This window comes from Perna viridis, chromosome 13 (genome assembly GCF_037379345.1).
Source record: "Perna viridis isolate PV_CMFRI_1.1 ecotype Kerala chromosome 13, ASM3737934v1, whole genome shotgun sequence".
Lineage (NCBI taxonomy): Eukaryota > Metazoa > Mollusca > Bivalvia > Mytilida > Mytilidae > Perna > Perna viridis.
The window spans coordinates 827,715-844,226 of NC_142457.1; the positions used below are offsets into that span (position 1 = coordinate 827,715).

A 16,512-nucleotide genomic window follows, 5' to 3' on the forward strand; every position below is an offset into this window, starting at 1 on the left:
CACCTATAACAGGTGCTTTGAAGTTGACGTGTTAAGACGATTTGGAATCTTGGTGGAAATTCTTTCGGTAAAATAATGGATCGTAAATTTTAAAGAGCATCATACGATGTTTACATTATGGCAAAATGAAATAGCGTCGATTTAACAAACTCTGTGGGAATCTGGTATAGAAGAATATATCAAATTACATAAGATGTTCGTAATTTGATATATAACTAATACAATTTTAAGTTTGTCCTACTAAGCAAAGTCGTTATTGAGACATCGCATGTAGTGGCGAATTCTTTTCATCAAAGATTTGGAATCTTGTCGGTTCCATTTTTCCCGTTTTTATAGACGTTTTTTTTTTCTTTGAATAATGCCCTTATTATGTTCTTGGTGAAGGCTTTATCAAAAGTTAGTGTTCCGAATACTCCTCATTTGGAACTTGTGTATAACATCCTCGTCTTCCATATGAACAGCCTGTAAAATAAGATGACCCCCAAAGCAACACCAAGCTACATGTATTCAACTACTGCAATCGCTCATACAAAACAAATTATATCTGTGGACACAAATATTTTAATTATGTAAAATCAAATCAAACCTGCAATTTCTTAAACACTTTTTAATGTTTGATTATAACAAATAATGAGTGAGTTAAGGGGTTAGACTTAGACTTAGACACAACTCTTGAAGCCTGTGATATTCAATTTCACCAATTACTATCACGTTTTCATTTGAAACAGAATAAAATCAATCCAAGTTACTTTGTTGCTTACATGAGATTGATGTCAAGAGCTGAATACAAACGTTCCAATTATTTGTAAGAGTTGTGTCCCTTACCTTTAAGAGGAACACAACACTTAAAGGATACTATTCAGTAAAATGTATTATTTCTAATATCTAATTCAAAGCATCTTAGTGATCAAAAGTCTTGTTCGTAAAGCTACTGTATGTTCATATCATTATTCGCATGAAAATTGTAGTTTAATCTTCTTGTAATCTATATATTTTGCTACTTTTATCACAGTAAAACACTGAAAAAAATTCAGAAAATTCAAACGAGACAAGTTAAGTACCAACGTAAGTATATATAACTAAAGATTTCATAAATTGTTGTATAACAAATGTTCACTGTCCTTGTTTCTATGTATAAACAAATTTCTTAAAAGATATTGTTGAGTCTATACATTACAATTAAAAAGTAGCAATCCTTATCAATGTCAGATAAGATGTGAAGGAAAGGAATATAAAATATAAATATATGGTTTATGTAGACCATAACTACATGGTTTGTTCAATGATTTTAATTCTGAACCTCTAACATTGCAGCGTCTGAATTTAATATTGATCAGTATTTAGGTATATATAACTAAATGTTATTGCGTATAAAATCGTTCAAAAGCAACGTTTGATAAGATTCAACTGATAATTTAAGAAACTTTTTCAGGTTAAACGAAAATCCTACATTTGACAGAGGTCACGGCGAAATATCAAAAGTTTAATCCTAACTATCTAAACTTAAATTCCCGTTGCGGGAGTCTAAAGCCTCTAACAATAACCATTTGTTCTCATGATGACTTACGAACACCAGATATAATGTTATCTTAGTAAAAGCACAAACCAGTATTTACATGTATTACCTTTATCATTGGTTGAGGACATTTCCTCTAAGTAGGGTATGCACATTTTCATATGTTTTGTTGACTTTGCTTTACTACATACATACATATATATATATGTGTGTGTGTGTGTGTGTGTGTGTGTGTGTGTGTGTGTGTGTTTGTTTGTTTTTTTAATTATTTTATGGCATTAATGAGGTAGACCTAGGGTAAAGGACGCAACTCATTGGAACGTTTGTATTCAGCATTTTACATCAATACTATGTAAGCACCTAATTAACTTGGATTCATTTTATTCCGTTTCAAACGAAAGCTTGAGAGGATTTGGTGAAATTGAATATAATACAAAAATATCCATATCACTGATTTCATGTGTTATGTTCCTTACCCTAGGTCTACCTGTTTTTTTTTATATTTTGTCATAACTTTAGTGTGTGCTATATTTGATAATTAAATTTTATTTTTAGATTAAGATACTCAGAAAGTGACATTTTATAAGCACCACGGTCTCGGTATTCTAGAAAGTCTGAGTATGCATACTCCACTGTGCACTTCGCCCATGTATCTATGTTAGGTGGAGGCCGGGTTACTCAATTATTATTAATTTGTACCTGATATTTTGGTTATTTTATGCTCTTTGCTGAGTTTGCTTTTCTCTTCCTTATCTTTATATTTTGTCATTTTGACTACCATTTGAATCATTGATCAAATGAAATCTCCCCATCAACGCCACCCCTTCTTACTTCCTGACAAAGCACTTGCTGTTTGGTAGCCTCTGCAAATAAGTAAATGTACAACCAAATATATGTTCTTTGTTTATTATGTTATGTCCTTATAGTTATTTTCTTCACGATTTAGTGGTTATAACGTTAACTTCCTCCAACATTTAGTCATAAGAGATTTACTTTGCGAATTTTATTCAAAATTGTGATTGTTTAAACATAGGAAAACAGTTGTTTGTGGTTCTCATTTCCAAATATTAATTTGCGTTGCTGAATTATATTTTTGCCTCTATTATGCTAATATAATTCTCGTTTACCAGAAGCATTATTAGTTGTGGATTTCATATTAATGAGTTTCCTTAAATAATATGTTCTTCATAAGATGAGCTTTAGAACTAGAACAATACTTAATTAAACCAGATAATTAATGTATACATATATATGATTTTTTACAGCTTTCAAATGGCATTAAGATGTGCTTAACCGAGTTCTAGACAATAAATATCTGATTCAGGTAGAATGCAATTAAAATAATTTATGTAGTCAATTGGTTAAATACATATATACTGTCTTGCCCGATGCCATCAGAGGTTGGCCTATTCAGTAAATTCATATGCTGATATTCGCGCACTAGATTTACTTACAATCATTAGTTTAACGAAAGCTTTATTTTATAGCCTATTTAGCAAAGTGGTCTAGTGCATGCGATGTTGCCATAGATGTGCAAAAAAAGAAGAGGAGTTCGAATCCCGCTGAGGGTGCAACCAGTTTTGTAATCTCGCATCGATTCCAGAGCGGATGTAGCTTAGGATAATTAATTGGAAAGAGTGAATATCCAAAACAATTATCACGAGTGCCAAAGAATTTTTAGATTTAACAAGTGTGCGAAACTTGTTCTGCGCACAAGCTACATCTCAATGCGTTATTGGCATGAGTGATGATATGTGTATTATTCGCGATAACCTCATAAGAGGAATGATAATATATTGTGTGAAGTGAAGAAATAGGTAAGTGAGTAAAATAGCACACAATGAATTATCATTGGACAACCGATCTTTTGTTGAACAAAACCAGCCACAATACTGCTCAAATATGTTGTCGATAAAAAATTCCAGCACTTCGAAAACATTCGGTATATTTAATAGATGATTTTGAATCGTTTTCTTTGCAATTCAGAAAAGGAAACACCAAAAATGTTTTCAACAAGTATAGGAATAATCCAGGGAACCCAGATGCGAGCAGACATTAAACACACATTTAAGTAAGCTGTGAAAGGCCTCGAAAGCAGTTGATTTTTTAACATACTCTTCTTTGTGCTCGTCTACCATGCTGAGCCGGATATTTTCTGTCCTTCCTTACTTTCGCAAACAACCCATATGCCATCCCACTTGGACACATTATTCCGACTCCAAGCCTTTAGGTCTTCACCTTTTCCTATAAACACCAAAAAGCAATTCAATCTCAACCAAATGAAAATCATCCAAAAGTACATCATTTCTCAATTAAAAAGTCATATATGTTTAACAAAAGGTCTTCAGATAAAATGAATAGAGCAGTCTATTGGTACAATCAAAGCGTCTTTTAACTAGTAAAGTACGCTAGCACTATCCTATTATTGAACACGCAATAGTTACATTAGATCAATACATCAAAAAAACAATTCCAAATAACATTCGAATTAGACATTAATTTTTAATTAAAACTAAACAACTTCAGGAAATTAGAGATGATATTTATTTATATAATGTTTGATAGAAATTGTATATGTACCAGAAACCGCCTACATGTATGAAACAGAAACAATGGAAAGGAAGTGTATGCTTTTTCTGGGAGCGTTTAGTTTATTTTACTTATTAAACACAATTGATAGCCAGGGAATGCGAGGAAATATAAGACGACTTAAAAACAAGTTATCTCAATTTGTGTACTGTAGAAGCAGGGATTGTAGCATGGCCTTCATTCTGAATCACATCAATCGTAGTTGAATATTCACATCTTTGCACATACAGTGGCGGAAAAAGATTTTCAAAAGAAGGTTTGGCAATTCTGGGTCAAATTTTGTTTTCTTAAAGTTGAAAATATGCCTTTTATTCCCTTGTGTTGCTAAAAAAATGCTGCATAGCAAAGGTGTTTGATATTTTATTAAACTGTATCGCCATCGAAGGCATTATTTTGGTATATATCGTTTAAATTTGTTTTTAATTTTTTAATCATAAAGGAGCAGCCATTCGTCCGGACTTTCCCACGACTTTTAACAAGATATAGATAAAATAATAATAATAAACGTTTAACATGACAACAAATGCAATCTAAAACCAAAAGGAATAAACAAACGAGTCAACAGAGACGAACACAAAGTTAATTCCTAGTCGATATCTATAAACTAATGATAAGTATTGAGTGAGAAAATAAACAGAATCATCGATAGCGGGCGATTGATAATATTTAATATAAAGAGTAAGTGATTCACTAGAAGATCTGTTGACTAACCTTTAATCAACAAATCAACCACACACAGTAATTAACAAATAATCATAGGTGGTATAGATCGTTCAGTTTGATAGGGAGTACAGAACTCATTTCATTTTACATGATAATAATTATTGTATCCTGGAAACGTAAAAAATCACAAAATATTGATCTGTTATTGATACTGGATAGAAAAGCAAACTTTCAAATAAGTAAAGGACGTTTATCTTTCTAACATACCTTGTTTTCATGCTGCTAGTGTTTTAGAGGACGACGGCTAAGGTGGTTAAATAGGAACCAAGATTCCAGCGGAAATTCATGTCAATGGATCTGGCTAAACGATGTACCTTACATAGGACGTGATCAGCGATAGTTCAGCCTTAAAAGGGTGTAGGAATAAGCCCACAAGTAGAGGAGCACAATTCGCTGTTTGTTTGTTTGTTTGTTTTCTTTTGTTTGTTTTTTTTCTGGGTCAGAATTTTAACAGAGTATGTGCGATATAACTATAAAGAGTTGAAAAACATAGATTTTTATGTTATGGCATCCTGATGATAATTTTGAATTGAGGGTTTCCAGAAGATATTTCTAATTAATCAGGTTCCGCATGGAATTGATACCACAATGATAGTAACAAGTAGGTAGGACTGGATGTGCGATAGCCGTGAGTATAGAAATGAAACGTTTTGAAAGTTGTTTGTGTGGATTATCATGGAGTGTAAGAATCCAGTTGATCGTAGGTAGGTCATAATCTTCGTCTTTGGTAGAGATACCAAAAGAGTTTAATAGAGATTGATGGTTTTCCACTATCTCTTCTTTGTGGTAGTAGTATAGGTCTTATAATTGCTATTATTTCTCCCTCTGATTACAAACATTGAACATCAGTTGTTTTACAGACAAAAGCAATGTTGTTTTGGGTCTATGCCTGCATATTTGCCATGTATACGCAATAGACAATGTTTTTACTACATAGCAGTTTTCTGTAGCATTGACAGTCATTGATCTATTTAGAATTTCATGTTTCCACATTGAAGACCTCACAGGCTTTACCAACTTAAATTAGGTTCGCAGATGACTATATTTTCAATACGCATTAACCAGGGTTTGGTTGTCTAACTTTAAAATTCAACGACAGTTTAAGATTCCCTTTGTAAAGAAGTATTAGAAAACAAAACAATTTTTATATATTGCCAGAAGTGTTATTCGTTTTGTTTTGGAAATATTTTTTTTAATTACTGTTTGTCCTGTTAACTTTCGGTTCTTGTTTCTTACATGTATTTCATGCATTTTGTTCGTTTAATCTGGAACTTATATATAATGCAACATACCTTTTTTATGTAAGCACCTAATTTACTTGGATTCATTTTATTCTCTTTCAAACGAAAGCTTGAGAGGCTTTGGTGACATAAAAATTATCATTAGCTAAACATTCTATTGTAAACATATTAAATGCTATCACAAAATATGATGTAGACTTCGTTTAAAAAATGGGAGCAAACCTGTTTTCATATAATCAGGTGGTTTACATCACCGGAAGCTGTTCAGGTAACATGCGCACTTCAGTAGATTTAACTTCACAACATTTATCAGAAGTTCATTGATAGAAACAGATTATACAAACATAGATGTCTCCATTATCACAAAACATATGCTTTCTGTAGTTATCGAAACATTACACCTAACACCTTGCAGTTACTGGCAATCTGTTTCATTTATATATATTACTATTTAACAACACCCTATCTTAAAATTGATAGGAAATAAACAATGGTATCAAAATAGAACAGTGTTGTTGTAGCATTATCCCTAACTTTAGTTATTTCGAAATAGTTGCAATTACATTTTATCCAAATCACACCCACAGCTTTTGAATGGTTTACTTTTTTTCATTTATCCTATATATCATCCCCCATTCTCTATTCAATATTCGTTCAATCCGGTTCCCATTAAATCCCAACTGTATATTTCACTACTGTATTATCGTTTTATTAACAAAAATGTATAAATTTATAAATATGATCATAATTTTGTAGTAAGTTAAACCTTACAGACCTATTTCCATATTTTACTCTTCCCAATTCCCCATTCCGTCACCCCAATATGAATGGGAACGACCACTGTAATTCTCCTTGTTCTAAGCTTACATAGTATAATTGTACCTGCAAATTATACTGAAGATGTTGGGTGTGTTATCTCCGCCCACGTATTTAAACATGAATATAATAATTAGTATAGGGCTAAGATAACCTTTAAATACGGAAATTTCAAGTAACACATAATTTAAGTAGCCACACGAATACCATCTACTATCGACTTCATTTTCATTTTGCGCTTTATCAAAGATTCATTATCACTTTCTCATCATTTTCACAACTTTTTTAAGAGTAATCGAAAGTAGCGCAAGTCTCTATTATTAAAAAAGATTTTGAAACGTTTATTGAATACAAGATTGTTTATATACTTTTTTTCACGTACATCCAATGTTAGCAAAAATATCACAAATCATTAATGTTATTGCGCAGTAGTTTTATGACAGTCATTATTTCAGATAATTGGACAAAAAAGTCACCTCCATTTTTCCTCCGGTAATTTTGTCTTCGAAAAATGCGAATGTTCGTTCATGGTAATTTCAGCCCTGTAAACAATACATGTTGAAAATGTGTGATATTTTAGTGCCACTTGTACCAATTATCGTAACAAACTTTGTTTTCCGCTCCTCCACGAATTAGATACGTACAGAAAACTAAAAGCTTATCATAGATCTTTGAAAACCAATCTAACCATCTCTTTAAAAAAAAAAACACGGTCATGATGAAATTTGCTTAATGAAAAGAACAATACCTGCAAATACCAGTATATACAGCCATGTTTAACAGAATAATTATCATGCAAATCGAAATATTTGTGTCCACCGATAATTAAGATCGACACACCGAGGGTATTTATGCACTCCCTGATATAATATTACCAAGTTAAGAGAATTATTTTTGTTTTGTATCTGTTAATAAAATCGATTCCTTTGGACCTTGAAAGCTGTATCATTTCATAAAAACATTGTGTAGGAGAGCTGTATCGGAATGAAGACGGGCCTGTTCATTTTTGTCAATTTTGACTTTTTAATTGATACCGGCACGGAAACAATGGAAGTCAATTTGTTCACAATTCAATATTTTCTTTTCTGTTTCGTCTACTCCGGATGTGACATATGTGCAACTCAATTTCTAGAACAAAAATTAAAGTATGCTTACACTACCGATGTAACTAGTTTATGATCCCTGTTTCAAATGGAATATGGTTTATCATCTACGTTCGTTGTTTGTGCGTAGGTGTTATTTTATTTAATTATTTTTGTGTGTATGTGTCCCTGCCACTATCTTTTGATTGGATTATATTCTTTTGATTATCGTTCATAATTCCCCTGGTTTCCGCAGTGGACGCTTACCGTACCGATGCACATAGTCCATGCTCCCAGTTTTTAGTGGAGTCCGAGTTGCTCATTTGCTTTTGTTACTTTGTACGTATGATTTTAGTTACTTTGTTGTGTATGTTTGTTTTCCATGTCTGGTCTGGATTACATTCTTTTGATTACCGCTATAACCTTGGTTCCCTTGATTACTCTTTCGCTGTCATGACGTTAACGTCACATTATAAAGATCAGCTGATTCTACTGAATGTTTTATTTAAGGTTTTGTATTATGTAACTTGCATTAAAGTGTTTATGTTGATTACTATCATTTTGAATGATTTAAGGTCAAAACTGATACAAATACAATACAGCTGGTGATTAAACCTCAATAACTGAAGGATATTGAAATGGATTCATTTACAATAAGTGCAATCAAAACGGAAAAGAAGAAAAAAATTGGAAATCACGAAAAACAGATCAATTGAAACATTAATATTCACATGGATTTCGTCCTTAAATTGTTGTATGATATTTTTAATGAACACGCAAAATATCAACACATCAATATAGGACAATTCAGACATGTCAAAATCCGAGTGCATGCTCAATACCTGGAAACATAAATAACAGTGGCAATCTAAATACATATTGTTTAACACTCTAGCATACAGTCCCTGAACCGATCCGCGCATCTATCAGACGGATCGATGATCGCTGACTAATTGATGAGTGACGGATCTATAACCGATGACTGATGACCGATCTGATCGCAGTTTTATTATGTAATATGACGGATGATCGGTTCATGTAAATTTACAAATTTCCATCGGAACGACTTCAGTATACTATCATATAGGATTTTCTTTAAATGTAAAATATTAAGTCTACATATTGTATTTTGATTGGTTAAACCAAATGTAGAACGAAATTAATACAATAATGTTTAAATCTATTGAATTATGCAAATATGTGTAAATGTTTAAAAACAAAACAGCGGAATCTGTAAAATACATTGACCGCTCTGTGGTCACATGATGCGATCATCGGTTTAACGGATCGGTGATCGATGACCGATTGCATTTTTGTTGCGTGGATCGGTTCAGGTACTGTACCATAATATATTGAACTGAAGATAATGGTTGAAAAGATATCACACAAATATTTATTCGTCCAAGTGTCTTCTTGTTTGTGTTTATATTTTGTTCAGAATATTAATAATCACCATTATTATTACTCACGTCATTTGCCTATTACATTTTGTTTTGTTTTGTTTTTTTTATTTTATTGTGTGTGCGTGCTTGCCTTTCGGATAATGCTTGGTAATAATTTATTTTTTGATGTATTGGAATGAATTAGTTCTGTTCGTTTTTTGTTTTGTTTTTTTTACTGTATTTTGTTCCGGTATTTGTTTTAATCATTGTTAACATATTCAGGTCAAACATGCAATAATAGAAACAACTGGCTATATTTGTTGAAGGCACAACCTTGGTATAGGAAAAAAAACTTCGAGATCAAGTTCAAAAACAGTCATGTTTTTATCTGTAGAACGTTTGAGGTTAGAGTTCAAAACATGGATACGTGGTTATGATATCGTAATATTTTCTATTTTAGAATTTTATTATTGAATCTGACGTACATAGTTGAGCTCCTCTCTTGAAATATATATTGTAAATAAGTGTTGATACTGAATATGAATTATATATAAATACAAGAAAACAAACTTTCTTTTCATGCACGCAGGTGTTGAAACTTGCAAATTATTTACGATGACATCTTTATAATCTTATAATCGGAATATCTAAGATTTATAGATTGTAATGAATATATAATTACTTGATTACATAACTCCCCTTTCGTCAAATGTAATAAGTTCATGTTCCATCTACAAAATCGTCGACAGACATGCATGTTTCATAACAAATTCCAGCCATGAATAGGTGATAAGATAACAAGATTTTTTTATACATTTGTCAAAGTTTTGAATTTTATTAGCGACTTACATGTAAACTATACAAACAACTAAAACAAATTAAATTATGAAAGGCATTGTTAGATTACAATTAGTAGATTAAAAAGTATTCAAGGGACCCAAGATTCGGCGAAATTCAAAAGAATACATTCCAAAGATAAAGACTAGACAGGGAAAACAGACACACACAATAAAATGACATGTGATAACCAACAAAACACGAATAAAGGAACAAAAGTAATTAAACAACCTGCAATCCACCAAAATCTGGGGGCATGAACCATGTATACCAAGAGGGTAAGCCATATCTGCTTATCTAGAAACATCCACCAAGTTGATCATAAAATGCACACATATTTGATACCCAAATGTTTCCTTTTGGACTTGAGTCTAATATATGTGGAAAATCAGTCAATCAGTATAGTTGGCTTTTGGAAAGTTCTCTGCGTTTCGACTTTATTACTGCACCTTTGCAAATTTTATATCGATAAATTAAATAAAATGATAACAATTATTTAAACTCGAAAGGGTTTTTTTTATATAAAGTCATTGAATTATTTATAAATGCGACTTATCTAAAACATTTATATTTGTAAAATTAAGTGCAAGAAACGCCACTTTAACAATACATTTAACAAGCAACAGATACATCAGATTTTAGCCAACTCTAAACATGAACAAAATGAAAAGTTTGAAGAAATTAAAAATAAAAGAAACAATCTGAATGGCAGACAAAATGGAACCACTGTTAATAAAATGATGCAATATTTAATTACCAACTAACATTTAAAGTGACGTGCACATGTGTTGAATCTTCCAAACTACTTGAGATGACATGGCTAAACCACTTGCATCAATTTAATAGGATTAAGTACTGACATGATAGACAGCAAGTACAAGAATGATGAATGCCTAGCGGCGAACGTAAAAAAAATACATTTTACAGGAAAATAATATAACGCAATGCCGTGTTTAAAACGAGCAATCATGTTACTCATTACCCTTACAGATTCATTCTTAAACGGGCTTTATTACCTATTTCCGAATCGTACTTTTTGCTACCCGTACATCTGATTTATGCTCAAAGGGTATAGTGGAGTCCGAGTTTCTCATAACTTTAGAGTTAGTGAATGTTTGCGTGATTTATATGTGTTTCTTCATTATGTCTGTACTGAAATCACGAATGTATATTTTTTTCTTCATTTTGTCTAGGCTGAAAACACGAATATATATTTGTTTTTGCACTCAGTACTTCTTAAAAATAAAACTTGAACTTCCAAACTTATCAGGTACTGATGTTACTGATGAGAGGTAACTTCTTGAAACATATGAACAGCAGTATGTGTATGATTAGTTTTTAATTTGCTTGAAGATCCTAACTTTTACCGCGATATTTATAGAGCCTCGAAGATTGTGTCCATTCTGTATGTTTACGTGTTATCAGCCAGTATACTAAAATGGTATGTAAAACCCATACATCTGACAGTGTAATGACTACTCTTACTATCAGAATCAAGTCGTTAAACATGTTTTCCGCTCTGCGTTAATAACTGAGTTATACTTTTATTTGAACATATTGTATATTACATTTCAAGGCCTGATAACTCTTAAGCCTCAACTTCGTAAATGTCGTGTATCAGTCTTAAAGATATCTTACGGTCAACATGTATATTTTTACTCAAATTTTGCAATGATTTTACAAATACCTTCTCTATGCATATCATATCATAGTTTTCCTACCATGACTTGGTAACTCTGTGTGGAGCAGAGGTAGTTGTACTGCAATACGGAAACAAAATATGTTTTTTAATTATGTTTTACATTTATTTTTATGTGTTGTAGATTCCCTTTATTTAACGAAATTAATTTTCCTAAGTTCAAGGTGAGATCATTTATCATGAAAATGATAATTAAATCTAAACACTTGCAGGAAATTGAGATGATGTTTACGTATAATGTAATTTAAATGAAATTACCAATATAAATAGAAAGTTGGTATAGAGACAACAGTTTGGTGCAATTACATTGATTATTTGCATGTCTGTCTGTTGTGTTTTTATTAAGTTCATTTTACTTTATTGCTTTTTAAAGTTAACTAGGGATACTGACAAATTGTGGTTTGTGGTTTTTACACTTTCTTCCGACAATTAATTTGTAGGATTCCAGATAAGAATCATGCAAAAGGTAATTCATGGTTGGAAAGCCTATATATTTTTATTTTTTTTTTATTTATTTATGTATTGGCTATCACCCCTCCTTATCAAAATGTCTCGATCCGCCCCTGTTAATTTAGCTGAATCCATATTCAAAAACTTTGCCTATATATTCAAAACATAAAAGGAAATTTGTTACTTCGAGCAGAAATAAAACTATAAATTATTCAACCTTACAGCGTCATAATTAGTATTCTTTCAACATTATGCTGCTTGAACACTTTGATTGCTTCTAATGAAATATTAAACACCAATTCAAAATATGCATGATTAAAGTTTACATTGGTTAGTTTGATTGTATCTGCGTAACTTCATTTGGTACGTTTCAATATTACATGAAAATATTTTGACTGGGGATGCATTTAATCAACAGTTTATTTTCATTCGGCGCATATAAATTTTCCTTATTATGTATTGTACCAAATGACATATAAACCTGTCTTTAAGAACTGATGTGTTCTTGACGTGGTTTGTAAATATTTTTGTTATCTTCCTTTTTCCCGTGTTAAAGTCAATGCTTCTAACATAATAAATGTTATAATTCTTATGAAATGATTCGTCTCTTTTGAAAAGGCCACAATGTTCTTACAATTAAACACGCATCAAAATCATCATGACCAACATCATGCTGAAAACAAATACAAAAAGAAACAATACAAAACAAAACCTCAAATTAGATTCTTGCATGTAAAGTCATTATTTGAAAGTTTGTAAATTGGGATAACTGCCTACATGTTTATGTACACGCAACCCTGATTATATGTTTTCACCTTATACACCAAAATGAAACGGTCAGGTTTACTCAGTCCAACAGTATTTCTCTTATTCAGAAATACACCATTTTATATTAAAAATTTGATGTATAGTATAAATCAAAAAGCATGTATTTTAATCAAACACTTGGGATAATCTAGATAAAGTGGTCCGGTTTGGTCAGGCTAACAGTTTTTTTCTCTTTTTTCACCATTAATCCATTTTAATTAAATAGCCCACGTTTGTGTACAGTCAAACTGTATAAACCGAAACTTGAATTACCTGAACACCTTTTAAAACCAGATATTTGTTCACACCCCTTATTTAAAATAACATGTCCCTTGATAAATCGAACACCAGGCATAACTGTACCAATTCAAGTATAAGTCTGTGAAAACTTCAGGCAAATTGAAAAAAAAATCAGAAACATGCAAAACCCCACCAATCAGACAATATAATCTCACTCAAGTATAGTTCTATATTTGAAAAGACCTTTATATCATCACTGCACTGGCTTTGCTCAGAATTTGTTCAACAGAATGTTAGAAAAATGATGTTTTTGGAGTTATTTGTCCTTGTTCATTTTCAATGCATTTCAATGAGATAATAACTCTATTTACCAACATGATATTGAAAATCTTGTATTTTTTTTACTTAATTCTGATGTTCAAAGAGTAATCACGGGAACCAAAATTATAGCTGTAAACAAAAGAAGTAATCCAGAGACAACGACCAGATAAGACCAGACAAAGACAACAGATATACACAACAAGGAACATAAAGTAACTAAAATCATACAACATAACCCAGAAGCCTATTTGTTAGAATTCTAGCGCGATACAAAACGTCTGTGTAGTTTCGTCAAGCTCTGGCATAACGTACGAGTTGTGATATGAACACTCCATGCGCAGGTGCTGAAGGGATGTTGCCACAGATGAAAGGAAAATAGTCAAATTAAACTTTCAATGTGGTTTTTTTTTATTATTTTTTTATTTAATTATTATTTTTGTTTTTCATACCATGTTCTACCTCATTCTTACATGGATAGACACTTAAGAGTCCAGATGGGTTCATATTAGACATATTTCACTATATATGGCTTGAATAACAATATTAGAAATTCCCGTATTTAATTGCATTTCTACTCTTTCTTGATTTTTGAACTTCTATGAAATACTGAATCGTTTTCATCAGCAACATTGTCCATTTTGTATAATAAAAGTTGGATATTTTGCATGTATCGCTAATTAAGGAGCTGTTTTCGTGTTATCTCAATACTCTAAGACAGTTATTGTAAATGTTAAAAAGAATGCATGAAGCTACAGAGTTTGTCGACCCAGTCAACGTTACATGTACAATCTATACCGACCAAAATTTGTTAATATTAAGTATTCTAGCCAACATTTGTACACAAATCGTTAAATCTACAACTCCTTTAAATATCTGCACAGTATTAAGAAATTTGTTATACTTTTTACGAACAAAGTTTTATTTATACCCATTTAGAACATATTTTTGAATATTTACCCTCGCGTTGTACCTTTTTTAATCTCTGACACGGTTAGAGTAATCAAAGAAATCAAGCTTCGAGAGATTATCAAAAGAATATAGTCCGAGTATTAAATCTGGACATGGAATAATGACAAACACTATAAGGAACATGAAATATAAAAAAATAACACATTAAAAGACACAAAAGCAAATAAACAACCAGGACTTCCCAAAATCTTGAATCATAGACCAGATGCACAGGAATGAAAAGCAAAGCTTTCCAAGAAACTTTCATCAAGCTTCTTATATTATAAAATGATACATGCGGTGCAGACGACAGAGGAAAGGGAAACTATGACACTGTGAAAAAATCGTTTTTTATGTACATGCATACATGTACATCAAAATGATCGCCGCTCAGATAAAGATTCCTACTTTTGTTAGTTTTATACATCAGTTGATGATAAAAAATTGAACTAGCAAAATTTTTTCTGGTCGACAGGACATAATAACAGATCAAAGTTTTTATTTTTAAATTCAATATTTTATTTTTGATATTTCATCGGTATAATTGAACATTTCTTTTGATTATTTATGTTTCTTCTATTCTTTTTAATTCAGTTTAGATAAACAGAGACAAAGATTTAACTAAACTGTTGGATCCGTAAGGGATAAAGTTATCATACAGTACTGTTGTCAAGTCGGTGAAAAAAATGTTTTGTTATTTACAAAGTTAAAATACTGTAAATAAAAGCAGTTTTTGGCATGCCATGGGTTTTGCCCTTATAGTTGGCTTATGATGTTCCATGTTCTTCACCCCGCATGAGAAGAATTGGGATTGTCTTTATATACAATGGGAACATTACTTTTTGTTAAACTGGTCATGCGCTAACATTTTGTTAACTGTTGGTAGTCCTTAGTTTGTATATTTGTGTAATTTATATTCAGTTTCTTTGTTTCCGTTGTGACTAAGGCCTATTTGAACTGGTTTTGTATGGGTGTTTATTCCTGTTATATGTTTCAACAGTGCCTAAATTTACTTTTGTTACTTTGTATGTATGATTTTATTTACTTTATGTTCTTTGTTGTGTATGTTTGTTTTCCATGTCTGGTCTTTGTCCCTGGATTACATTATTTTGATTACCGCTATAACCTTGGTTCCCTTGATTACTCTTTGAAAGGGGGCGGGTTGTGAGAGCGCAACATACTGTAATCCCACCGCATCTTTTGCACCTTTCACCTTTAGGGTATTTTTATGTAACTTGAATATAAATGGGGTAACTCTTTCAATATACCTGTGTTTAATTATATTTTGGGGCTAGCTGCAACCGCTGTATGTATTGTTTCGTTTTCACCTTTAGAGTATTTTTATGTAACCTGAATACAAATGGGGTATCTCTTTCAATGTACCTGTGTTTAATCATATATTAGGGCTAGGTGCGACCTGTCCTTGTGATATGAGGGTTTCCGCGTCGTTCATTTTAGAGAAATGGTTGGCATTGGACTCTTTCATCCAGTTTTTGTAATGTGTGCGCTGTTCTCATAACATAATAAACTGTAAACAATTCTATGTAGGCGGGGCCTATAAAAATAGCTCGATGTTTGTTAGTTGTTAGAAAGATTCATGAAACATCAAGTGTAAAGCTGATATTAAATGAGATTAGCATATTTGAATGATATGCACTTTAAATGTAATAATTTTAAAAGAGGGTGAACATTGGCATTAGCGCATTTCGTGCCCTTTGTACATATATTCGAGTGTTTACAGAGATTCGATGTCAACATGAATGAGAACATGCTAAAGAGTGATACCTTCACCCTTTCAGGACTTTTTCTATTGGTGAAACCATCTAATTAACGACTTCTGAATCTGCTTTAAGTAAGAACT

At 31.8% G+C, this 16,512-nt stretch overlaps 2 long non-coding RNA genes across 2 annotated transcripts; one reads left to right on the plus strand and one right to left on the minus strand.

The window, feature by feature from the left end:
* Positions 1-1,620: 1,620 nt before the first annotated feature.
* LOC148599157 (uncharacterized) lies at positions 1,621-9,563 on the plus strand. Its single transcript, XR_015917999.1, has 3 exons — positions 1,621-1,661; positions 3,004-3,333; positions 8,543-9,563. It is a non-coding gene; the product is annotated as an uncharacterized LOC148599157 (long non-coding RNA).
* Positions 3,451-6,486, minus strand: LOC148599158 (uncharacterized). Its single transcript, XR_015918000.1, has 2 exons — positions 6,292-6,486; positions 3,451-3,760 (listed from the first exon to the last, which is right to left on the minus strand). It is a non-coding gene; the product is annotated as an uncharacterized LOC148599158 (long non-coding RNA).
* Positions 9,564-16,512: the final 6,949 nt, after the last annotated feature.